General features: G+C 44.4%; 1 long non-coding RNA gene across 1 annotated transcript; it reads right to left on the bottom strand.

Moving 5' to 3' along the window:
• Positions 1-1524: 1524 nt before the first annotated feature.
• On the bottom strand, positions 1525-27295 carry LOC142574032 (uncharacterized). The gene is made up of 3 exons (XR_012826397.1): positions 27115-27295; positions 23898-24045; positions 1525-1603 (listed from the first exon to the last, which is right to left on the bottom strand). It is a non-coding gene; the product is annotated as an uncharacterized LOC142574032 (long non-coding RNA).

Genomic DNA, 27295 nt, shown 5'->3' on the forward strand with positions numbered 1-27295 from the left:
TTCGGTCAACCTGACCGCCAACTCTTTGCGATGTTAGAATAAACAAGTTGTTTTGTTGTTACCAGTCGACTCATGCTTTGCCGGGACCTTCGGATGCTTCCAGTTGTACCCCAGGCCGCCAGGCCAACGCTACCCTTGGGGCTTGCGACCCAGGTGCAACAACGGGCGTCAGCGCCGAGTTCCCAACAACTCGTGCCAGCGGTGCGATTACAACAATATGTAGACGCAAGCCTTTTCGGTGTCAGAGCCAGCATGGAACGAATTTTCTGCGAATGCTATCGCAACAGCTGGTCTCGCTGCGCCGTTGCACAATGTTAGTAGATGATACCACGGCCTGCGCTGTTGCGCTCGCTACTAACAGCCAACAGCGCGTGAGAGGGCACCTTTGAGACGTATTGGCGTTCCTGATTGGTGGAAGAACTCTGTAGCTTCCACACTGGTGCAAGAAAGTACTGAAACAGAGCGAAACTTTCAGATGATAGGCGCTTGTTAATGCTGACTATGATTTCCTACTATGGCACACCTGCCAAGATGCGTGTCCGCATGTTAGTAATCATGATGATAATTTCCATACAATAGCACATGTACACAATGGGAGATTGTCCAAAAAGTGGGAGGTATATATTGGAACAGCCCCATCTATATCTTCGAGATGATCATCGCATATTGATGATTATGATTTTAATACTATTGCACATACCGACGACGGGAGATCGGCCTTCGAGCGTATGCGTGTTTTGTAATAATGGTGATTTCCACACAATGTCACATGCACACAGCGGGTGATCCGCCAAGAGGCTAAACATATGCCAATATCAGATTTGTCACTTTGCATTGCAGGGGTGAGCGACAGCACTTGCATATGTCAGTTTTTTTTAGGACAATGACGAAGGAACAAAATGATCACCATTTATAGCACTTTATTAACCAGATCATGAAAGCCTCGCTTCACAATGATTCGAACGTTTACGCAGGACCTTAATATTTTTTTTCTTCAACCTGGAAACCTCCTTTCTGAAGAACTCATGTGTATTTCGTTTTCAGCTTCGTGCTACGCTCGGTTGGATGTTCATTTTCCCCTACTGAGTACAAGGTTCTATGCCATCTCTTCGAATGCAACGTCAAGCACTATTATTTTTCAAAATTTTTTCAAGGCATTGTTCTAATTTACACGCTCACATCTATTTACATGAATACCATCACCTTCATCTCACCTGTAAGTACCACGATTGTATATCTTTTTCTTTTCCCGCCTTCCTCTCCCATGTTCTTTCTCTCCTCATTCTCCTAGCTTATGCAGAGTAAAATGCAGGCGCTTATCCTATATATTAAAGCAGAATTAGCTTACTTTTTAACGGAACATGTACAGTATCAGGTTCCACCTTTTTGGTAAATTTAGTGAAAAGGTAACGGAGTGGCACGCAGCAGCTCTTCGTATTTCTTATGTTTATTTATTTATTTATTTCAATTGAGGCATAACCAGAAAGCATTTTTATGGCATTTGGTAGCATTTTCCTTCTTCATCCCGGCTTGAATCTCCATTGCTCTGACATATGCAATCTGTAGGGCAGCCAGTAGAGTTCCCATTTACTTTAAACTGGCACTGGAACAAAGAAAAAGGTTGTACTTAGTTAATAATGAAGTGGGTAGTAAATCATATCATCAATCAATCATATGATGACGTAATAAATTAACGAGAAAAATATACCACCAAATAACAGGGAGAACACAAGAGATCCATGGCGGTACACACAGTAAGTATGCTTGCTAACTGTTCTGGTAACTACATGCACGCATAATCTTAATGTCTGCACCAGTATTTTGTGTCTCCAAATGGAAACTAGAATTATCTTCATTGCATCGCAGTACAATCGTCTTTTGACAATATACAGCAGAAGAAATATTTATAATGTTAAACTTTTATAAAAGAACGCAGTCCGAAATATTGACGTGTTCTACGCGAAGTCATATGTATCATTTTTTCAAAAATGTGAAAGAAAAACTTATGAAGTCACACTCAGAAACGGTAGGATATTGTGACATTATGCTCAATTGCTTTTTATCCTAAAGTTTATGTTGTGGTCGCCTTACAGCTATGTGAAGTGTTATTTTTGCGTCTATGACTTTCCATCCCTCATAACATTGCTTGCAGGTGCGCTTTTAAATTTGCTTCAGTCATTCATCATGAGTGAGCATTCGAATGAGCTCTGAAATCGTCTGAAAAGACAATTTAACAATAAGTGCCTTAAATTCCACACCAAGCATAGATGACCATATAAAAAATATATATGTTACAAAAATGCGAAAGGCAGAAGGAATCAACTGCGACGTATCCGTCTTCAAGCAAGCAGTGCAACCACTCTGTTGCAAATCTCGTGCGTCTGAGAGCAGGGCTGCAATGCCTGAATGAAGGCTGATAATCTGCCTTCTCGCCATTGTCTGAGTAGCTGAGAGCATTTGCTACGTATACGCTTCCTTTCGGGACTATGTACAACACGATTACCAGCTGTGTAACAGACGGGCAAGTTATGACCATCTGAACTGCGACACATGAGTAGTAACCTAGGAAAATACGGCAGAGTAAGGTCGTCAAAAAGTTCGTTTTGCTTCGATGTTTAACGATCTGCCGTAGAGAACGTAGGACTGGCAAAATGCTTACAGTGGGCCTCCATACGCCCCGTGTTTTGAACTATCGTGCCTAGCGTCGTCGAGGGAAGCTTCGTGCGGTGAAACGCGTTTTCAGCAGCCCACGCTGAGCAGCGTGCTGACATCGTGCTGCTCCTTGGTGTTGATGCACACCAAAAACGCAAATTAGGTGCAGAATACTGCGTGGAGAGTGTTGTGCTAGAGTAACAGCTGTGCAATGACTGGAGGCGAAGTTGATGTGCAAAGTGAGCTGAAATGTTGAGGAAGGCAAAGAAAGCACTATTTCTTAGAAAAGATATTAGCTTTGCTCAGTCTTCGGCCGTGTTCATTCTCGGAACTTTACAGCTGCTCGGGCTAATCTTCGGAATGAAACAGGAAAACAACTGGCGCTTTGCGTGGACGAAGAACGGAAATATTTTCACAAGGCAGACAGAATCCTCACGTGCGCTGCGCATAGGACATGTCAGTGACCTACAGAAGACTAAGTAAGAATTTTTTTCTGAAGGGCCTAGTGCCTACGTCACTATTGCAGAAGGCACTATGAATAGCGCTTATCTTAGGCCGAGCAAAGTTCGCGTACTGCACGCTCACAATCTAGAAAAGTTTACTTTCACTCATCTCAATGTGCAGTCTGCACGAAATAAGCAAGATAATATTCTTGCTCAGATAGCTGAATTTCGTTCTTAGCCTGATGTTTTTATGATGACAGAAACATGGTATAGGGAGAGTGTTGATGTTCAACGGCACACAGGTTAAACATCTTATTTCTCAAAGCGTTCTTCAGCATTAGGAGGTGGTGTGATGATAAAGATGAAATATATGTTAAGTGGCAGTCTCATCGATCCTTGTTGAAATGCAGATGATTATGAATTGTTCTGTGCACAATGTAATTAAATTGTTTTTGGAGTTCTTTATCGGCCCCCAGTAGGAAGTGTTCCGAGTTAAATTTTTTTTCTGGACAATTATCTAGGTTTGTTCTGGCAGTTGACCTTAATATAGACTTACCTAAAGTTTCTACGCAAGAGAGGGAATTCAGCAGATGCGTTGAAGTAAGTGGTTTCTCAATCCTAAATGTACCCAAAATAAATTTTAATAACTCACTTAGTTTCATTGATGTCTTTCACAGGAACCTGGGTGATTCAGGTCTCTTGTCAGGTGTGGTAAGTGCACATACCAGTGAACAGCTGCCCATATTTCTAATCGCCACTCATAATACATGTACACCTACGAATAAAGATAGTACTGACGTAGTTGTAAGGGATAATAATGAATATGGCCTAATGCTTTCTGTGGGGAACTGTCAACAATTGATTGGCTGAACGTTTATCGCATCGAAGATCCTGAGCTAGCTTATGATTGTTCTTCTGCGTGTTGAAATCTGTCTATGATAAACGCACTTATACAGTACTCTAAACCTTACCACTGTGTAAAAAAACCACGGATAGCGAAGAACTGCATCAAAGAGATAGGCAAGAAAAGTTAATTATTAGGTGTCTTCATCAGAAAGAGCGCGGAATCGCTTAAAATATCTAAAGTAGAAAAAATAAGGTCGACAGAATATTACAGAGCGAAAAACACGAATCTCTAATAGCATTTTAACTAAGTAGTCATTAGAAAAATCGGGCCTAGCATGGTAGCAATTGAATAAGATCGTTTGGTGCTGTGCAAACTAGGCGAATACAATACCAGAGATTCGCATAAACAGCAATATAATTTCAGAAATGAACTTGTCAAATCCTTATAATAAATATATTGTGTCCCTCACAAATCTGGCTCATTCTTAGGTAACAGGCAGCAGGAAAGCGCTTTCCGGCTTGCGAGTTCTCTAGATGAAATTATTAGTTTATTTAGATCCATAGAAACTAACTGCTGTGACGTTGAAACATTTCAAATCCGTCCCATGAATTATGTCCACATAATTGCTCCTGTGCCGGAATACATTATTAATGCTACCTTCATGCACGGAGTTTTTCCAACAACGTTACAGGTTGCTAAAGTCATTGTTCCCCACAAAGCTGGAGATACGAACGTGTGTTCCCATTGGAGACCTATATCCATCTCGCCAGTATTTTCGAAAGGTTTAGCAAAATAAATTGATGTTCCAATGACTTGTTTTCTTAATAAGCATAACATACCACCTTCGTAATTTGGTTTTCAGAAAGGTATTTCGACTGAACGTGCTCCTTTGACACAAAAGGAAGTAATACTGGACGCCTTCGAACTGGAGCTGTGCATTCAGTATCTTTGTTAATTACTACAAAGCATTCGACCTTGTTAACCAAGTCATTCTATTCAAAAAGCTCAGCCACTACGTCTTCCATGGTGTATTTTTAGAATTATTTAGATGTTACCTTCATGACCGCCAGCAGAAATTGATTGTCAACAATGATTCTTCTGATTTAAGAGCTTTAGCATCAGAAGTGCCACAAGCAAGCATCCTGCAACTTCTATTGTTTTGCTCATATAATAATGACCTCGCAAGCACTGATAACTGTGCTAAGCTGCTGATAACTATACTGATGACAGCACTATATACTTACAGCGAGAAACCCAAGTGATGAATTTTTTAAAGCAAACAGAGTACTTATTAATTTATCAGTCTGCTCTTCTGGAAATTCTCTTGTTGTAAATGCTGCCAAGGCAAAAGCTGTTCTTTTTCCACCCAAGAATTATACAATTGATCAAGAATTTGATATGAAGTTTGAAAATTTATATGTTGAACTGGTACCTACAGTTAAGTGTTTAGACGATCTTTTCGAAGAGCACATGTCATGCGATCTTCACGTAGAAGCTACAGCAACTACACTATCTCGACTCAGCGGTTTACTTTCTTAACTACGTTATTCAGTACGAGAGAATGTGAAGATTCTCATTTAAGTCTCTCTAGCGATGTCAGCCTTAAGTTACTGCCGCCTAGTATGGGATACCAGAACTGTATCCATACTCATACCCTCGTGAGCTCATACCTCCATGAGCAATGGCTCGTACCACCCATAAGCAAGCAAAAAAGTTATGACTAGTCATCCAGCTAGCTCCATGGCTACTCAGTTTCAGCGAGTTAGCCGCGATGACAGTACCCCTGTTGTCGTTTTCGGTGGTGTCAATGTGGATGTGTCGGTACCGAAAAGGGAGCGCTTTACTGGTTCCTTGTTGCAGACGTATCCCTTTCGATGCCACACCGATCCGCCCCAACCCAACACCCAGCGCCGTATGTGCATCGATTTGGCATTATGAAAGAATGTTATCGTAGATGCGAGTAAAATAATGACCATGAATGAATAAAATAAGTGAGTTCGTCCCTTTGTTCAAAATTATGTGTTACGTCCGTGTCCTGTGCTAAACAGCTTCGGTGGTCAACCACTTTCACAATGTGGAATGGCTCATGTTATTTTGTCTTCCCACGTGCCGCTAATCCAATACTGCTACTAACATGTGTATATTGCTCTTTGCCGCGTCATACCTCGCCTAATTAGCGTGCCTATGGCTCCCTTTTTCCTTGATGCAGCCATTCTGTTGCACCGCTCCCATAAATAATTGTCACTAACAGGCGACTCCTTCCAATCTCGTAGGTGCGCTTTTTTTTCAGGGCGTACGCGATAATAGCTGCGTTTGAATGTCCAGTCATTATTCCTGCTTGCGACCACCGTGCATTTTTATGTAAGAAATTTACCATCGCTGTTATTATCTTTGGGTGTCATTTCTTAATTCCCTCTGGTCTAATTCTGCCCATTGCTTATGTGTTCACTAGCTACAACACTTCATCTTTCGTCTTGATTGCTACTGCACGTGAAGCGAATCAATGTCCGACCGCTTTTGCTACTCAATCGCTAAAATGTATCCTGTCAGACACAAAGGCGCCTTCGTGGCCTGTTAGGTGCACTTCTCGGTTGACGTCAATGACCGTGAAATTCATTGCGTTAACTAACATTTAAATTTTCCTCTTTAGTGCAAGCGTTGATCTTTCAATTGAATTCCCTGCCATTCAACCTCTGCCATTGTGCACACTGCGCTTTGCACTTCGTTCTAAACATTCCGCAGGTCGGTAACTTCTTTGAGTATTTTCTTCCTGATACATGTGCCTGGTCCTTGCATTACGTCAATCACTGCGCCCCCTATCGCCACTAAGTGCCTCTCCTCCATTGTGTCCCACATCGTTTGCTTCAATTTTACTATCGCTTCCTCAATCTGTTTCCCCGGGATCACGCTAATCAGGACTCACTCGCCATCACCTACCCTATGCATTATCACCGGTTCTACATTTCGCATGTATCTACCGCCAACAAAGACAACTAGACAATTTTCCTCGCGAAAGCTGCACCTTGGCCGCGATACGACCCGCCCCCCCCCCCCCCCCGCCCACATACTCCCGTTTCATTATCACCCTCCATTTTGTTGTGTTCCGCGGCTAGCATGTCAGCGCTATCCCCTTCGTAACAATCACTGACGTGTCTACCATTGCTATCCGGCCGTGCTGCGTTCGGCATCCTTACCTGCTCTCGCTTCGGTGCCAGCCCTGTTCGCCATGCTTTGCGGAATGGCGGCCGTCACCTTCATTTCTGCGTTCGCTAACTTCTACAACCTTCCTTTGCTTCCTTTCGCTCTTGAGATCCTTTCCTTCCTTTCCTACCAGCATAGCTAGCTGATCTTACTCTTGCTCTAGACGGTGTAGGCGCCACCCTACTACACACATCCTACATTTAAAAGCGGCCCCGTTGTGCTTCCCCTACTGACTCAAACCGTGTTTCTTCCAACGCTAGGAATGTTTGCACATATAACAACGCAACCGCGGGTTCGTTCGAGTACTAACCATGATCTTGTACAAACAAGTCGTAGTACAGAAGTAACCCTATTTGTAGAAAAAAGAATACAAATATTCGTTACCTGCGGCGCTATAACGTAAAGCTATTCCAAACTTTTCCATTCCATTTCAGCAATCAGCCCTCCGCGATTGGTGAAAAACATTTTTGGACTACCCCCATTTCACCTGCCTGTCACTCGACGTCACTATAACCGCGATAGCTCCCCATGTGATATGGCGTGCACACACGGAATACGCATGATTTGACCGAACAAAAGAAAAATATTTATTTCTGATTTGACGCCTTTTCGCCATTAGCCTTCGGCTATTGGTCAACAGTTTTCGGGCTGCATCCACTTCCCCTGCCTGTCACACGACGTCATAAAACAGCAAAAACGCACCGCGTCAAAGTGACGTGCACGCGTTAAAGATGTATTAATATGCCGAACAAAAGTGAATTTTCTTCTGAATAGCCGCAGGCTGCCCCGTTCGGAAAGGAATAAAAGATGGCTGCCGCCGATCGCTCAGGCACTGGCTACTCGCACCTGCCTGAGAGCATGGGTATACTTGCGTATAATAAATCTTTTTCCGGGGCTGTGTAACGTTATCGAGCACTTTCGGCACGTTTACGACCTTGTTCTGCCAATTATTCTTTGCTGAGAATCAATTTTAGTGTCATCATTTAGCTTCCGTTGCATGTGAAACATAAATTGTAGAGAGGCCTGGGAAGCCCTGCTGCGGAGCGAGGACCCTACTCCACAGCAACACGCCATCCGCCTGGAGGAACAAGCCGCGATGAGTCAAGACCTCTTTGCTTGCTTCTAATCGCGGATGTTCCAGCCCCCGTCCCCAAGGCCTGTGTGCCGAGGACGGGGAGTAGGGGTCTCCTGTCCGGCGGTACATTAAATTTGCTATCTACATCATCATGATCATCATCCGTTGCATGCCACCGAGATTTTCGACCAGCCACTGCAAGCTAAGTAAGGGAAAGTGGACCAACCGCAGACGCCGGCACCACCCTCTTCATCTGGTTTTCGATTTTCAGTACAGTGGCTCGGCCTTATTGAAACCCTCTCCACTTGAGCAGGCTCCGCGACTCTTGTGAGCTAATTAGATAAGACAAGCTGCTCATTGTAGGCAATGTTATTCGTTTTTCAAGGAAACAAAACTGACCTCCTATGAAGGAGGAGACCGTTTGATTGGTCTGTTGAGACAACCCTGCGGGTCACCACCCGATGGTTGCTACGGCGGTTACGCTAATTTGACGTCAGGACATTGTAATAAAAACATATTGGAATAGTTTTACGCTATAGGGCCCCTGCTTACAACTAACGAAAGAAACCAAGGAACTGGAAAGCATGGAAAATAATATGTATGGATGGCTCGAGGTTACCCTAGCACTCCTATCGAACAACTGAGCGAAAATTAAATTTAAGAAATCACCAATGATTACGATGGTCCCTAATGCCAAAATTTAAGCGCAGCCAGTTACGGCTCTCGTTTATGTCGAACCAGGCTCCGTATGGGTAGCGTGGCGCAGGCTTCGCGTTGAGGAAATCAGAAGCTCGTAAGTTAAGAAAACGAAAACCAACAGGTTTACTGACACTGGTACAAATCTAATTTACATCGTTGAAAAGTTAAAGCAGAAAAGGCTCAAGTGTTTAGCAGTCAGCGTCTGGATGAGACTCGTTTCCATGGCCCAGATTAGCTTTCTTTTCTCTCCACACCGTCATGATAACACCTTTGTTCAAACACTTCCTCCTGGCAGCACGCAATCGCACACAAGTCACAACCCACCACGACGGCAGCCAATCAAGAAGCACAAACAACACTGTGCCGGACGGAATATCGGATCACCGACACCACAAAGTGCCAGTGGGCGCAAGGCGAAGGGAGGGTCTGGTCGTGCGAATGAAAGAGGAGACCTTTTACTCCCGATTGGTTCACTCCGCAGCTTCTCCTTAAGGGGCTTTCATCTACCCTGTGCTCTATGCGCGCTCTTTCATCTTTTCCTGATTTCCAGGCAGCTGATTCAGTACACATGTTAGTGTTTATGCGCTTCCCTGTGCCATGTGTAGCCGCCACGCTGGTCGACAACAGACAGCCACCTGTGGTTGTAATTATGTTTCGCAGAGGCTGCTGGTAGTGATGCAAAAACATCTTAGAAGTTCAAGTTTGCTAGAAGTTCAAGCTCTCCTTCTTTAGGCCTAGGAACGCTCACGCCGATGCATTCGATATTTCCTGCCAAGAAGCCCTGCGGGGAAGACGAGACACGGTTCAGATTTACAGATCTGATGAAAGAAACATCAAACATGTTTTCTCACTTAAAACAAGAAGTAAATTAAGAAGATCATCTCAGTTGAGAAACAGCAAATTGTGCCATAATATAGGCTGTTTCAAATACGTTTAGTAGGACCACATCGGTATTGAATTCACATCCAACATGTAGCCGGTAATGAAATTTTGCTATATATATGACCACTTGGGCGTACTGAAGCGCAAATAATCTTTGTTAAACCTTTTTACGTGCAAATTTGACTTCTTGATGGCCCTTAGCTGATAAATAAGTTTAGGCTTATCTGTGAACTCAACTTTCTTAGTACCAAATATTGGTCATTTTGTCGACGTTTAACGGTTTACAAAAACAAAGGCGCGAGAGCCCATCTCACGATGACTGTTGATGGTAATGCGTTCGTATTCAATCAATGTAGCGACACTACGTATTGCCGCTATCTAAACGAGTTGTGTTACGAGCTGTTACGTGGCCAAAGTGATCGGCGATCTTTGCAGAGTGCGTGTGGTGCCGGTAGCTTCATATGCGCTATGGTTTCGACGTTTCGATCGCGTCGAAGCGAGAGATTCACGAAGGTCAATTCGCTCGCTACTGCTTCCGCGATTCGTCACTCGAGCATTTTGATAGCGAGTTCGCGCGCTCACCGAGCGAAATGCATGCATGTTTACCTACGCGCGCGTGACACTGTTCTTGGTAATTTAGTCGAACATGTGAGTCAAAACACTTGCTTGATCATTTATTCAAAATTTCGAGTTTTTATCGAATTGAAGAAATTATATTGAAGTTGAAATAGATTTTTTGGGAAATGCCTTGCAGCGAAAAGTACTTCAATGTGTTGAGCGGAAGCAGAGTTATTGGCAATCAAACGTCCTCTACACGGTGCTTCCCTTCCTTCTTCATTGACTTGCACTGCGAAGGCTACGGCGAAGTGGGGCGTGTACACAATGCTCCGCCTATTTAAAGTCACCGTTGCGCGAAATTCAAGTTTCATTTTGGAAGTTCATATAGACGCCACTACTTCTGATTTTTGCGCCTGCGACGCGGTAAACACGGTTATCCTGATCGAGCCGCTGTGCGCCAAATCAGAGGACTAGTCGCGGCACCGCGCGGCGGCCGAGGTATCTATGCGACATAGCAGACTGCGGCTACGTGCAACTGTAGTGCGGTCCAACAGCCGGCCCTTCAAAACAGCGACGGGTTTGGATTTATTGTTCAAATACCTGGCAGAAACTGGTCTATTAGGAAAGCTTTAAAAATTGCACTCTTCATATACAAAAGCCTAAATTTACCCGCCATTTCACCTGAAAATATTAGTATCAGGTCCACTCAGACATTTTTTTACATTTTTTACTCGGACATGCATTTTTATCCTCTTTTTCTCCCACTCTCTTCTGGAATCTTTTAATCCCATTCCCCATCCCTATACAGAGCAGCATGCCAGCGGTTATATACGCGCCGGCAAAATTCTCTGTTTTTCTAATAAAGAGCCCTCTCTCTCTGTCTCTCTAGAGCGTATGCGCAACGTTTCTTTTGCGCACGGCGTGGCTTGAGTGCGCACTCGTGCTCATAACCGCCAATTTAGTCATGCTACGTGGTGCGGACCACCTTTAGCCTTGACGAACGGATAGTAGGCACATCCAACTCACGCGTTTTTACGCGCTATCAGCAGCTCAATACGAAGTGAAGTCTGCCAAGGCGTGTAAACAGGTGCGACCAAGAGTGAATGTGCGCTGACAACCTCGCTAGTGGTGTGGCCTTAAGTTTCGCATGGTTCAAGGTTGGTTGAGCGTACAAAACTAGTCGAAATTAGCGAGACCTGTCCGTTACGACAGCAATAAGCAGGCTGCGCAAAGTGTAATTCCTACGAGGGCGACCGCGGCCGAATGCCTATTACGCGAAAATCCGTCCTCGTCGTCACTGACGTGATTCAATGACGCTACAAAAAAAATCAGCAGATTGAGATCAGTAAACACACGTAAAAAATTTTCGGATTGACGTGAAATTTCTCAAGGAGGTTCCCGTAAACAACGCAAGTTAACGTCCTTGAAATGAAAATTTTGTCAATTTGTGCCTGGATGTGAATCGAACCCTAGCTTCCGTGGTGCGAGACCACGCTACACCGTCGCAAAGCGGCACCAGGATACCGGCTAAATAAAGGTGTGGCGTAGTGCGTCACTTGACACGTTATCGTGCAGCAGAGAGATCCTGCGGTAGCACTGCATATGCGGCGCACAGAGACCAGGGGTGCTGTGAAGGATGCGCCGAGTTCAGCAAAACCCGGGTTTTCCACGAGCTCTGGCGGCGCCTCTACATGCAAGAACTAATCGTACAAAGACATAATTTATCCCATGGCCCACCTCCAGTTTCGTCGGTTTATCGAGATTCACTATCGGTCACTATCACCGCTTGGCAATGCCGTATGACTGGTCGACAAACTCGGAATTGCGTCATCATACCGTCGGTGCCTTCATTGACTTGTTTGTTGTTCCACCGAGTAGATTATATGTACAAGCAGATTATAAAATAAATGTATTGAGTATACTATTGTAGGTCACCCTAATGTGGTTTATAAGCATTTCGAAGTTTGTATATATATATATATATATATATATATATATATATATATATATATATATATATATATATATATATATATGGCGAGGATACGTCTGGTACAGTAATAGGAGCGTAAGTTGTTTCAGAGCCGGCGACAGATGATTGGCTTTCTTTTTTAATTCCAGGAATAGCGAAATGCACTTGAGGCTGTCGCAGCCACAACGTGTATATATGTATACCGATGGTTCGACCTCATCTACTAGCTCAACCGCCGCATTCGTCGTTCCAGCTAAGCAGGCTATAGTGAGATTTCAATTCAGACACATCATTGGATCTATGTCAGCAGAACTTACAGCCCTCCACGCCATTCTGACGTACGGCTCCAAATAGCCAACAAAGAACAGGGTCATATTTTGTGATTCTAAGACAGCTTTTCACAGTATCAAATCTGTATTACATGACAGAACCTACGAGCCGAGGGAAGTCGTCCACCATGCTCTGCAAAGAGGGCACAACATCATATTTCAATGCATTCCTGCTCACTGCGGCATCGTCGGCAACCACCTAGCTGACAAAGCTGCCCGGTCTGCCCACGAAGATACTCAGACGCGTCCAACACTTTTGGCGAGGTCGGACGCTGCCAGAGATCTTCACCTACTTGCACGCAAAAAGTCACAAGATCTCTGGAGTTTAACTGCCTTCAATTGCCGATTACATAAACTGGTCCCCACGCTACGGCTACATCTGCCATCTAGCCTTTCCGCAGCGAAACAACCTTGCTGTGCCGCTTGTGGCTGGGAGGGGCGTTCACGAGCCAATGTGCGAATCCTGTGGGTGCGAGGAAACCATCGAACACCTATTGTGTACTTGCTCTCGCTACGATGTACAACGCCTCTCTCCACGAGCAACTTTACACCGACAGCACTCAAGACCGTTTACCGAGTCAAAGATACGCGGAGCGCGGCTACACGCGTCCCTGGTACGCAAAGCGATTCGTGCACCATTACAATAGTTGAAGTGCACCGGCTTAAGAGACCATTTATAGTGTCCCTCTGTATAGAGTCCCTCCCACAGGCACTCAGTGCTTACTCTCTGCCTTCTTTCTTTCTTTACGCCCATTTCCCCCGCCTCCAGTGTAGGGTAGCAAACCGGGTGCTCTTCTGGTTGACCTTCCCTGCCTTTCCTTGCTTGCTTTCGCTCTCTCTTTTTCAAAGATTACATGATGCACACTTCAATTTATTACGCTTCGCGTTATACCACGAGGGAACGCTCCCCTTCCGCTTTCCTCTAGATTATATTGGCTCGCTATGTGGTTGGCGCGGCTCGCTACGTGCCTGCACTCGCATTTCTGAGGACAGATTGGTGTGCTCCTGGTTTCCACCTTTCGCTTTCAACAGATCTCGCGTTGCTGGCACTAAAGTAGCGCTGCGAGGCGAAGTGAGCGTCTGAGAGCGCCGAAATGATTTGCCGCACGTTACCGTGTCACAGCAACGGATTGTCGGAAAACACCTATGCAAGCCGAGGCTCAGAAATCTACGCTTTGGTTTCTTTTACTTTGTGTTGCACCTTCATATTGGGTAGCGCCGAGCGATGGATTCTAACAAACGCAAGAGAGGGTCCTTGCAGGGCACGTGGCAATTAATTGACTGCCGCCATCGATGCCAAGCGTAACTCCAGTATCGGCGCAGTTACTCTGTACCCTCCGCTAACGAAGTGGCGCTTCACTTTTTGACAATAAGTTTCTATTTTTTGCTTTTCAGCACGCGTAATGGGCTCCACAAGCTTCCAGTTGTGGTTGACTGTCTCTCAATGTATGTTGAGGTTCGCCCCATTGGCATCCACAAAATTTGGGATACAGTGGTATGCAGCCCGTTCGTCACTGTGAATATCGGTCCACCGTTGAACATTCGCTGCAATAATCTGGCCTAGCGTCTCCATGTCTAGTCGGTCGACCTTGAAAAGCCGCAGCTACACTGTGGTCACACAGATCATCCCGAAGACCCGTGGTCCACGATCTGCAACACCGCCATGATTTCGAAGGCTCGGCGAAACGTTGTCGTACGTCATCAGGCGGCCCAGAATTGTACCATCGATAGTCGCGAAGAACGCAATCTTTATTTTGCTTTATCTTCCCTGGACCACAGAGAATAGGTCGCGCCATCAGCTCGTCCCTCACGACCACACGGTTATAATTCCTTCAGTTGTCGATGACGTCCTTCGACAAAGGAAACAAGTCACTGGTCATTTTCTCCAACAGCCACACGCCTTCGCTTTTGCTCATGCACTTCGTCAGCCAAATCACTCGCCGCTTGGAGAGGTGGACGTTCCGATGGCCGAGGGAGTCATTTTTGTGGAAGTAACTTTTTTCGCCTCTATGCGCGTGCTGTGTAGGGCTACCATGCAACTGTGAAAACTGCTTTTGGCACACCGGCGTCCATCATGAATCTTCCAATAAAATGTGACAATTTCGCCTTTGCAGGTTGGTACCGGGCTGAACTCTAGGTCCTTGCAACCATAGGTCCGCGCCTTGAACCCTAGGCACGGAGGATGCACAGCGCTTAAATTCGGAGTGAACCGAAGCGATCGCACTAGCTCGTCCTACGCCACCCAGTCACGCCAATGCTGTCTCCGCAGTCGATCGTATTCACCTAACTCGGCACACATTCAGCCCATTGACATTTTGAAAAAGCGGAAACGACGTTCAAATTCTGCGTCAGTCAAGTGGGTTAACGGGTCTCGACAGTCATATAGACGCTTGCTGCCGCTGAATGCGACGACGTAGGCTGCTGCTGCCACCGCCATGTTCCCAATTTGAAATAGATGGGGGAGGGGGGGATTCACGATGTACGAGTGTGGCATGAGTGCGCCTGTCAATCAAAACCATAGGTCACACACTGCGCGAGTCTTGTAACACTTGGCGGCGAATCACCGCGGTTTCGGCAACGCTCGGTATTTTTCGGCAACAGCGACATGGTGTTGACCTTAGAGGCGTATCTTAACCGCCGAAATAACGTACGACGCACAGTAATCTGGGATGTACTCAGGACCACTAACAAAAACAAAGCGTGGGCTGGCGCTGGTTTATGCATATATCTTCTCGCGCTGGGGGGGGGGGGAGGTGATAGCCCCACAACACTGTTTCATTGCCTGCAACACAGTTTCATTGCCCATTTCGTAGCCTCCAGCTGCTCGCAAGGCGTCGATGCGCCATGGTGGACGACGTTGCTGAGGAGTGCGCAGTCTACTCCAAAGACTACGTGTCGCAGTTGTCATTTGGGATAGCTGATCTGCCATCGGTGGTGTGTGAGAGCCGCAGTGTCGCAAATACTGTCAGCGTCAAGACTTGCTCGCTGTTATAGACCCAGTGCGATGGTACTTTATAGTCACAAGCTCTGCGCACTAAACTGTTGCAAGACCTTCCTCCAATCGAAGTCTCATTTAATAACTGCACACAAGAGCCCTCACCTGCCAAAACATAGTTGCTGCGGTGTCGTTACTATATCCATGTGCGATGGCTGTTAGCTCTAGCAGAGGCAATGACAAGCATCTTGGAGTGCACAACAAACTCAAATATTGCGTACATGTGCACAGAAGCGCATTCACAGCGCAAACGCTGACAAGCGATAAATTGTATTGTTGGGCAACGCGTTCATCATCGCAATGCGTCGCGGAAACTTCGCGCACAGAGATAAACCGGCACATTTTCACGGTGCGCTTCACCACGGACCATAGAATACTGTACCGCAATTTTGCAGCTACAGCCGTTGCTCCCTTCTCTATGGCTTGAGTGTCCTGTTACAACGAAGCTGTATACGGCAAGCCGATTCGTCCGTCGGCCCGTCTGTCACCTGTACGCAGAAAAATCTTCCGGCACAACCCACGCGCATGCGCGCGAAAAAAGAAGAGAACGAGAGGCGCGTGATTGGCAGCGCCAGTAGTGACACCGTTGCTCTCTGTAGCAGCCTAGCGCACGCGCAGCAGTTTCTCTGCGGCTCCGAAATGGGTAGGCCACGCGTCATACGCACTCATATATAGGGAGCAGGCAGCTTTCGATGAGCAACGACGGGAGCAGAACCGGGAACCAGCTTGTCTATGCAGTGTGGATGCTAAAGCTCGGGCACGAAAACAGACTTGTCCAACCGAGCACAAGCAGCAACTGCGTACCGAGGATGCACCAGCCTAACATCCTCACCATCACCATCATCATCAGCAGCAGCCCGGCTAGGCCCGCTCCAGGGCAAAGGCATCTCCCCTATTTCTCCAAATACCCCGGTCATGTGCTAATTGTGGCCATGATGTCCCAGTAAGTTTCTTAATCTCATCCGCGTGCCTAACTTTTTGCCGCCCCCTGCTACGCTTCGCTTCTCTTGGAATCCAGTCCGTAACAATAAATCACCATCAGTTATCTTCGCTCCCCATTACTTGCGCTGCCCAAGCCCATTTCTTCTTGATTTCAACTAAGATGTCATCACCTCGAGTTGGTTCCCTCACCCAATCTGCTCTTTTCTTATCCCTTACCGTTACAGCCATCATTCTTCTTTCCATAGCTCCTTGAGTCATCCTCAACTTAAGTAGAAGCCTTTTCTTAAGCCCCCAGGTTTCTGCCCCGTAGGTGAGTACTGGTCAGACACAGCTGTCATAAACTTTTCTCCTGAGGGGTAATGGCAACCTGCTGTTCATGATCTGAGAACGCCTATGAAACGCACCCCAGCCTATTCTTATTCTTCTGATTATTTCAGTCTTATGATCGGGATCCGCGGTCACTATCTGCCCCAAGTAGGTGTATTCATTTACCACTTAGAGGGCCTTGCAACCTATCGTAAACTGCTGTTCTTTTCCGAGACAGTTAAATAATAGTTTATTTTTCTTGAGATAAATTTTTTGACCCATCCTTCGGCTTTGCCTATCCAGGTCAGTGAGCATGCATTGCAATTCGTCTCCTTAGTTACTAAGCAAGGCAATATCATCAGCGAATCGCACGTTGCTAAGTATTCTCCATCAACTTTTATCCCCAATTTTCTCACTCCAGGTACCTCAATACCTCCTGTAAACACGCTGTGAATAGCATTGGAAAAATCTTATCTCCCTGTCTGGCGCCTTTCTTTATTGCGATTTTGTTGCTTTCTTTATGGAGGACTATGGTGGGTGTGGAGCCGCTATAGATATCTTTCAGTCTTTTTACGTATGGATCGTCTAAACCCTGATTCCGTAATGCCTCCTTGACTGCTGAGGTTTCGACTGAATCAAACGCTTTCTCCTAACCAATGAAAGCTATATATAAGGGTTGGTTATATTCCGCACATTTTTCTATCACCTGATTGATAGTGTGAATATGGTCTATTGTTGAGTAGCCTTTACGAAATCCTGCCTGATCGTTTGGTCGACAGAAGCGTAAGGTGTTCCCGATTCTATTTGCGATTACCTTAGTAAACTCTTTGTAAGCATCGTACATTAAGGTGACCGGTCTATAATTGTTCAAGTCTTTGGCGTCCCCTTTCTGATGGATTAAGATTATGTTGGCGTTCTTCCAAGATTCCGGCATGCTAGAGGTCATGCGGCATTGCATATACAGGGTGGCCAGTTTTTCTAGACACTCTGCCTATCATTATTCAGCAAATTTGCTGGTACTTCATCTTCCCCAGCTTCCTTCCCCCTTTGCATATCTCCCAAGGCTTTCTTCACTTCTTCCGGCGTTATTTGTGGGATGTCATATTCCTCTAGACTATTCCCTCTTCTATTATCGTCGTGAATGCACTAGTACTTTATAAATCCATATAGAACTCCTCACCCAGTTGAACTATTTTATTCATATTAGTACTGATATTGCCGGCTTTGTAACTTAACGCATACATCTGATTCTTGCCTATTCCTCGTTTTTTCTTCACTCCTTTTAGGCTTGTTCCGTTCCTGACAGCATGCTCAATTCTATCCATAATATACTTCCTTATGTCAGCTACGTTACGCTTGTTCATTAACTTGAAAAGTTCTGTCAGTTCTATTATAGCTATAGGGTAACAGGCTTTCATACATTGGCGTTGCTTAATCAGATCCTTCGTCTCCTGCGATAGATTACCGGTATCCTGTCTAAAGAAGTTACCACCGATTTCAAACTCCTTAATGGTGCCCATGAGATTATCGTTCATTGCTCCAACACTAAGTTCCTCTTCCTGCGTTAGCGCCGAATACCTGTTCTGCTTCTTATCCGGAATTCCTCTATTTTCTCTCTGACCGCTAACTCATTGATCGGCTTTTTATGTACCAGTTTCTTCCGTTCTCTCCTCAACTCTAGGCTTATTCGAGATCTTACCATCCTATTGTCACTGCAGCCCACCTTGTCGAGCACGTCCACATCTTGTATGATGCCAGGGTTAGCGCAGAGTAGGAAGTCTATTTAATTTCCAGTCTCGCCATTCGGGATCCTACACGTCCGCTTTCATTTGTCCCGCTTGCTGAAGAAGGTCTTATACCTTCTACCTTCTTTTGCAAGCCTAAAAAGCTGTCGTTTAATGAACAGTCGGGATTCACACAGTGATGAACGCCGGGGCCGCACGTTTGAGCTTCGCTTGTTAACCATCTGTACGGAGTTGTTGGGTGATAATATTTTAATTGATAAAACGGCGCAGTTAATAGCCTCAGTGAAGCTCATCCGCTGAACAGCCAAGCCGTGGCGCTGTGTTGCCACTCCGCTCATGGACAGGGAATGGTCAGGTCGTGGACCTGACTGACTTTATGGAGAATAACACTACAGTGCCCCTGGCGAGTGATGAACTCCCTCGTGCATGCGACCCTATAGTATGGATCCGCTTGTAAGTTTTCGCATGACTATCGCCAATCGTGGCATAATGTAGAACATTTTATTATTCGCTCGATATCCATTTCTCATCAGAAATTTATAGCACTCAACGTTAAAAACAAATACTTTAATAAATAAAATGTTTCTTAATTTATTTGTTGTATTTTTACTTATTCAATTGAGGGAAAGTGTAGGTTCAAGAATGCGCTTCATGGGTGTCCTATTTGCATTAGACTGAGGATATAACAATAGCGCCCTAATATGGAGGCCGCCATCGACGAGGCCCAGAAAGGCATGGCAGAGCGGCTCACGGCAAGTGTGCAGATAGACTGCCGGACAGTCACGGTATTGCTAAATTGAGATGACAGGTTGATAAAAATATCTGGCGCTGGCGCATTTTTTTACGTAGCCTTTAGTGCTTGAAATGCGGGAGCAGTTTGCCGCGCAGGGTACGCTCATGTTGTCATACGCGGCTTTTTCTCGGCATTTTTTTGTTGTTGTCGTTGCCTGCTCTTTTTGCACGTTCCTTGCTATCTACATTCACTGAATGGAATCGCACAAATTTGGGTAAAACTCGCGTAGATATGTCCGATATGTGTAATATGTACGATATTGGAGGCACTTGTGCACGGATAATTGTCAGATTAAGTCTAGAAAGACAAATGAGTGCCACGTTTGTCTCATTGCTGATGAGCCTGACCTTTCTCTTTTCAACTGACTTCCTCTATTCTTACCGTTAAATGTCATTACCATCCACCATCGAGCGTTAACTGTGAACTTCTTCACTTAATAAGTAAATGTTACGCGACTTCCATTCAATCGTTCACTTCAATGCTAGAAGCCTCCGCAAGTATTCTGATAATGTTCGGCACCTGTATCACATACTTAACGCTTCCTTTTCAATAACATGTGTGTCTGAAACCTGGCTTAGTAATAATAAGGACCTATTCTGCTTCGAATCCCACATTAATCACAATACTGCAGCTATATTTGTCTCATCTAACATTCCATACAAACAGCGGCATGACATGGAGTTGAATATTACTAACTGTGAATTTCTGTTTGTTGAATTTGATTCTCCCACAACACGAACTTATATGTTTGACTACATTTATCGCTCACTTTCTTTCTTAGTTACTGTCTTCTGCAGTTCTCTTGATCAAGCCATGGAATAAATAACGTGCTTTAACTGTAACGCAGTAATCATAGGTGATGTCAACATTAACCTTTAGCATACCACTTCATCTAATTTTTGTAGTTATTCAAGCACCTTTCATAGTTTTGTGTATGAATGTTTAAGTACTGTCCTTCTCGCTGTCCTAACTTTGCCGATCATTCCTTGATTGATCACGCATTATCGAACGTAACAGACCCACCGGATGCTGGCATTGTTACCATCGATATTACTGACCACTACCACATCGCTCTATACTTGCGCAATCACTCAACCTTAGCAAACAATTCAATCTACTGAGCTGTACTCTACAGTCAATCTACAGTTTACAATTCCTACAATCTGCAATCTACAGAGATGTAAAAAAACTAAGAACCAACCTTTCAATATTAAACTAATTGCCCGCTACCAAAATTTTCTAACTCACTTTCTGCTCAGCTGAGAAGTGTGAATAGGAATTATAATGAACAAAAAAATTATAGAACGTGGCAATAACATTAGGAAAATGTAGGAAATAGCTAATCCTTTTTAAATCGTAACTGTCACAACGTAATATTGAGAATAATTCACTCTGGTAGGTTCACTAAGGTATTATTCCGCTTGAGTTTGCAAATAGCTTTTGTGATGCTTTCTTCAATGACAGTTCTGATTCCGCTTCATGCTGTGACGTGTCCTTTAACCGCCTACCTCATTCATTTTTCCTTTTTCAAGCAACGCCTGATCAAGTTTTTAATAATTAGTGACGCGTGGGCCTCGAGAATAATAACACTTACCATACTACATGATCGTACAAAGTATCGCTGAAGCTATAAACGCTATCATTAATCTAAATTTTAAAAGGGATGTTTTGCTACGTGAACTCAAACGCGATCGAGTCATTCATGCTTTCGAGAAAGGTGACCGCACGCTTACGTAGAAATATAGACCTATGTGCGTTCTTCCATTTTTTAATACAGTGATTCAGAAGCTTATCGAAAAGCGTCCAACAACATATTTAGATAAATTCAGTATTATTTCCATCTATGAGTTTCCCTTATCTCTTATCAGTTCGTTCTGGCTTTTCAGCTAATCTAGCACTTATATCTCTTACTAAATATCGTTGAAAAGCGATTCATGAAGGTAAATTTGTAGCCTCGATATTCGTGGAGCTATCCAAAGCCCTTCGACACAATTCATCGCACAATTCCTTGCGCAAAACTTAAAGCCATTGTAATAACTGGTCCGCCACTAGTACTAATTCGCACTCACTTACAAGACAGAAAAGAAGTCGTTAACATTTCTGGGTACTACTGTAAAGAAGCTATTCCTAACATAGGCATACTGCATGGGACTATATTAGGTCCTCTGTTTATCCTAATTCATATTAGTGATCTGCCTAGTTGCCTCCCCTTATCGAAGTGCATTCCGTATCCTGACGACACTACAATATTTAATTCTAACAATTGTGTAACAACGCTAACAAGTAAGCTAAACGAAGATCTTGTAAAAATTGCCACATGGTGTGAACTTAATAAGCGGCCGATAAAGAATAATAATTGAAATTTTGTCGTCTTTTCTTCGTACGATTGATCGCCTGAAGTCTTTCAATCCATTTCCATTAAGAATCCCCTGATCACTGTAGTTGATTGTTGCAGCTATTGAGATGTGGAATTTGATCGCCAGCTTAAATGTAACTTTCACGTAGCTAACGTGAAAACAAAAAGGCATATGGAATACGCGTTCTAATCAAAGCACGACCATGGCGCTATAACTTAAAGCTATTCCAAACTGTCCTATTTCAATTCTGCAGTCAGCCTTCCATCATTGGTCAAAAGATTTTGGAGCCACCACTCAGGCGCCTATCTAACATGTGACGCCACGAAACCTCGAAAACGTCCCATCTGATGTATTTTTACGCTGATTATGCACGATTAGGTCGAACCAAAGAAAAACAGTAATTTCAGATTGGAATAGCGTTACATCATTAGGGCCCCATATTTCTCATTTTCCACTCTCATGTCGTTTAATTATGCTTTTGTTCGTTCTCATAATGACTATAACATTGAATCATGAGGAAACACATATAATAGTCACCTAACTTCATTGCAGTTATTCAAGGTCGAGATATTCGTCGAATAGCATTTGCAAGTAGTATCATCAGCAAAAATTAGTTACTGCATGCAGATAATATTTTTAATGTGACTGATCTTTTTAAATATAACCTGGCCATTTTTATTTTTAGGGCATGTCACAGTAATGTTCAAGTAACCATCATGCCAAAGACATCCGTTAATAATATAAACAATGCTAGATTTGCAAGCAATATGAAGTTGATTTTACCCTGCGTTTGCACCAACTACGGCAAGCAGTCATTGCACTTCTCAGCTTTATCTCTCTTGAACACATTACCATTTCCTTTAAAATTGCTCAAAGCTCACAGATTTCATGCAGAACTTGGGCACTTCCGTTGAGCTTCCTCCAACTTTCTTTTTTGAGTGTAGTATGTGTCCTATTTTTCAATTTATCTTTGTTTCTATGTTTGCCTCCCGCATGTTTCTTGCCTTCCTTTTTTAAAGCTCCCTTTGTAGTTCTCCCTATTATTGACTCATCTGAAGTTTTCTTAAATTTACTACATTGAACTGCTGCTTTTGTTTTCATTCATGCCTTGCCTCTTAAAAATTATTGTTATCGTAAATTTACATGTTGTCATTGGTGTTTGTTATTAATTGTTGTCATCATGCACAGGAGAATTTCTAACTATTGGACCTCTTTCTGTACATACTTATCGTGTAATTATCCCCATTTTTTCACGGATAAAGCGATTCTGAACTCTAGTTCTGACAACGCCTCAGGAAAGTGACTATAATGCTATAATCTAAGCAGTCTTAAAAGCTTCCCTGCCCAATTTTTTCGCCAAGCCCATGGTGTTGTTCAGGAACCCTTTAACTCGCTACTGGTGCTTTTGCACGTTTATCCCTCTACCTTGTACTTAGCGCTGGAATTGTGTTTCAGCCCCCTTGTTGGGCCTGTCGACGGCGTAACAACGAAAACGCCTTGCCAGCGCTGCGTCTGCATCATCTGTGAGGTAGATAGTGACAACTGTGTGACGTGGAGTGGGAGTTGATGTCGGTTATGAGCTGCTCGCTCAGCTTTGTACAGTGCCTCACCTTAAGGAAACATTCAGCTCGACGGAAAGGGTTCGGTAATATATGAATGTCTTAGATAGCCATTCACATAAGACATTTACAGGGAGCGTAGCACTGTGGCAACGCACAACGAGCTATTCTCTCTCACCAAAAAACCCGACGGTGCTGTTTTCTCGGAGAGGGCAACACATAAGTGTTGCCAGATGCGGCTCCAACCGAACTCGTGGCAAACACAGAATAACGCCTGAATTAATAGGTGCTCTTAGAAACTCTTGAAAAGTTCTAATTCCGCGATCTGCGCAAGGTAGCCGCATGTATATTGAGCTGCCATGAGCTAGTGGAAAACATCTAAAGGCAACACTTAAAAAAAAAGAGCGCTACACTTCTTATCAAGGCGGGTAGTGGTGCCAGTAGATGTTTGAAAACCAACATTGAAACTTAACTGAAACTAAACTAAAACTAAAACAATGTGAAACGCAACAAACCTAACAAGGAATCATAAAACATTTCACCCGTTGTTTGAGGCACTGTGAAGAGAGCCCTCCGCTGTCTATGGGTGCACCATTATTAGGAGGCTGGAGCGCATCATTACCGTAAGGCCGTTCGTTTCCAGAGGGACGACGCGCGTCATCGCTGTAGGCTTCAGCCATATGCTGATTTCTGTAACAATTCAAACATATAGGCAGTATAGCCATATAATTAAGAATGATGAGTCACATCTGGGGAGCAAGATAACTAAGGATAGGACTCATATTACCCATCACAGCGGGGACAAGTCGCGGTTTAGCGTCGCGAATATCGCAAGGGGTTTCGAGCATCATGTCACAGATGGCATGAAGGTAATGCTGGTCCGCGCTCGCGCTGCAGCGCAACAGGTGGCCCGCGTCCACGAAGCAAGATAACAAGTGCGTCCCCGAATGACATCTCCTCAACATGTCACTTTCTCAGGTACAGTTATGTATCGAAGTGGCGCGCATCTAGTTAATTTATGTCATTTTCGTGACCGCAGTGCTTCCGAAACAGCTTCAGCTACCGGCTAAAGAAACTGAGGCGCAAGCGCAATGCCCCAGTCCGCGAGGTCCTGCCGGCCCACCGTGTAATGCCAGCAGCCTGTTTGGAGTTGACATTGTTTTTAACTGCCTGCGACCAATGGGGTGTTGCACTCGCCAGCTTGCGGAGCACGGCGCGTGTCCTAATTGTGACATTATCTGGCTGCGACGAAGGAAAGTTTCCCCTTCTCAGATATCTTGCTCCATGGTCACATCACTGTAGCCCGATGCTCGTCCATGTACTTGCTCATGGCAGGGTCTCTATACAAGCTTTCTGGCTGTCTATGAAAAAATAATATGAATTTCTGTACAGTGCAAGCATTCTGGCGGTGTAAGTACATTGCCTCGACGCTTGGCAACAGCCACATGTGTTTACCATGCAAATGAATCGTTCGGTGGTTCATAAATCTAGCGGACCGCATTTTCACAAATCGATAAGTTCATTCTAATTAGGGCTTCGTTTACAGTATAGGGAACCACCACTACGTGCATTTATCATTCATATACGAAATTTATCATTCATAACCTAACCTAAACAGACCCCAACCTCTCACCCTGAGGCACTTGCAGAGGGGAACCTATCCCAATCCCCTGTTACATAAGCAAGATATTTCCCGAAGCCGTCGCTTCATACTCTTGCCCTCAATGCGGTAGCTTAGCAGACATAGTACATATGCTCTGGTGGTGCTCCGCGTTACGTAGCGACAAGGACAACACCAAAGAGCATTGGGACGCGGCTCTCCGTAGCCCCGAACTAGAAGAACAGCATGGGCAGTCCATCGGACCCGCGATGTGGCCGAGAGGCTAGGCCTTTCGGTCGCGACTTGGTAGCGGCCCATTTCGGGCTAGGAATCTAGCGCGACCTGACGGACATGAATAAAGTTTGTCATACCGTATAAGGCTAAGTAAGTTTTAGGATAAGTAGGAGAAAAATACAGATAATATTCATGACCAATAGCTGCTACACAACAAAGAGTATTCGCGCTACGCCGTACGACGTCCCTAAGAAGATGAAAGGGCAAAAAACCTGTTCGGTTTTGGGTGGGGAGAGGGGGGTCGTGGAGTAGAAGCGAACACAATCGCGCTACGCCTTGGATGCGTCCTCCCTGCTTTGGACAGTTACAACGAAGTAGTATTCGTGACTAGAACCGCTCGAAAACGGTACGTGCATGTTTAGCGGATTTTCTGGAAGAACTAGATTATTCTACAAGATGTTCTTTAAGGAGAAATTACGATGGACTATGGAGGCGGTAAACATTTTAAGTGTGTGCGATTTTTTGGGGGTAAATAAAGATTGTTTACAAGGAATTATATCAAATACTTACAATGCTTTCCATTGCCCTGGGAGAACTGAACGTCACAGCAGTTTCATTGGCAGGCACAATAGGAGCCACTTTATACGTAACGTACACCGAAAGCTTTATAACGGTAGACTAATTAAAAGTTTTCGGAGTAAATACCAAATTTTCGTTTTCAGTTAGCTTTTTATTCCTCATGAGTGTAATATCCATTACGCATTCTGTTCGCCCGGTATCCCAGCAAACTAAATGCTTCACCTAGATTGAATTTCCCTCAAAATGAGGGCATGTTGCTAGCGATGTGCAATCAAAGTTTAAACTTTGCATGTCAGTTAAAACATTTGTAGTGAATAACCAACTCCACGCACTTTAAAGGAATAGAACCATATTTTACTAGCAGCGTACAATGTTTCTAGGGCGTCGAAAGCGAAACTGAACATGCCCCAGTGTGCACCAGTGCCGTGAAGAAAACAGGGGGCATCGTCTAAGCGCTGCACAGGCAGCGTTTCAAGAAATTTACGTAAATACAGGCTTTGCAAAAATTTATTGGGCATTTGTTCGGAAGCGTTGCATGGCCACAATTGGCAACGCTTTCCAGTTGCATCAAGGAATTGTACAGGACAATATTTTCGCATTCGGTGGAATTGGTGACACGTTAAAAGTTGTCGTTCTTGCCGAGCGACTGCGTGACTACGAGACCGTGATTCATGCACTGGTCTGAGCAGATCGGACAGCAAACACCAAGGTAAATATATGCAACTATTCAATCTTCTCTTTGGGCGTCGATAAACGTCAACGGTTTTTCTTCTGTACCATCTCGTGCACCTTCAAGGTTCGACGCCTCGAGCGCCACTGGCGGTGACGCCGGTGTTCTGACACTACTTAAACGTATGCATAAAGCTTGCTGCCGCTTTCAACCCTTCTCCTTCGCATGAAACCGACAATTTTTTTGTTTTCATATCGATTCAGATGCATTCGCCTTTAGCGCTTTTGACAGCCTAAAGCTTTACAAATTTGCGATTTCAACTTTAGACGTGCCTTCGTACCTGCAGATGCCAGGATTATTTATGACAAAACACGATTATATGTTTACAAATAGTTCCTGCCAATATAACGCGAAGTCTTCTATTGCAATAATATTTGTGGAGAGGTCATGCAAGTTAGACGACGGTTTTGGTATATTGCGGCTAAACTAGGAGGAAGCCTAATTAAATGTGTTCAATATATATAGATTTTTGCACTTATGTGCAGAATAAGGCGAAAATAAGTAAATTCAGCCACCAAAAGCCGAAAATCGGGGATATACTCCGCTGCAATAATTTTCATCTAACATGGGCCACTATTCTATCAGCCTAAGAATTGCTGCTTAGAAACATACTTACACAAGCATTAAGCAAAATGCAAACAAAATGACTGCTCCGGGAATCTTTTTGCCAGCATGGTGAGCTTAACTAAGCTACCTCTTTCCCGCAGTCCAAACTGTACCTTTGTGGAATATCTCAGCCCCTTACTTATATACCAATAAGCGGGACAAAGATATTTTAGCCAATGTAAAACAGCTTT

Source organism: Dermacentor variabilis, chromosome 3 (assembly GCF_050947875.1).
Source record: "Dermacentor variabilis isolate Ectoservices chromosome 3, ASM5094787v1, whole genome shotgun sequence".
Taxonomy (NCBI): domain Eukaryota; kingdom Metazoa; phylum Arthropoda; class Arachnida; order Ixodida; family Ixodidae; genus Dermacentor; species Dermacentor variabilis.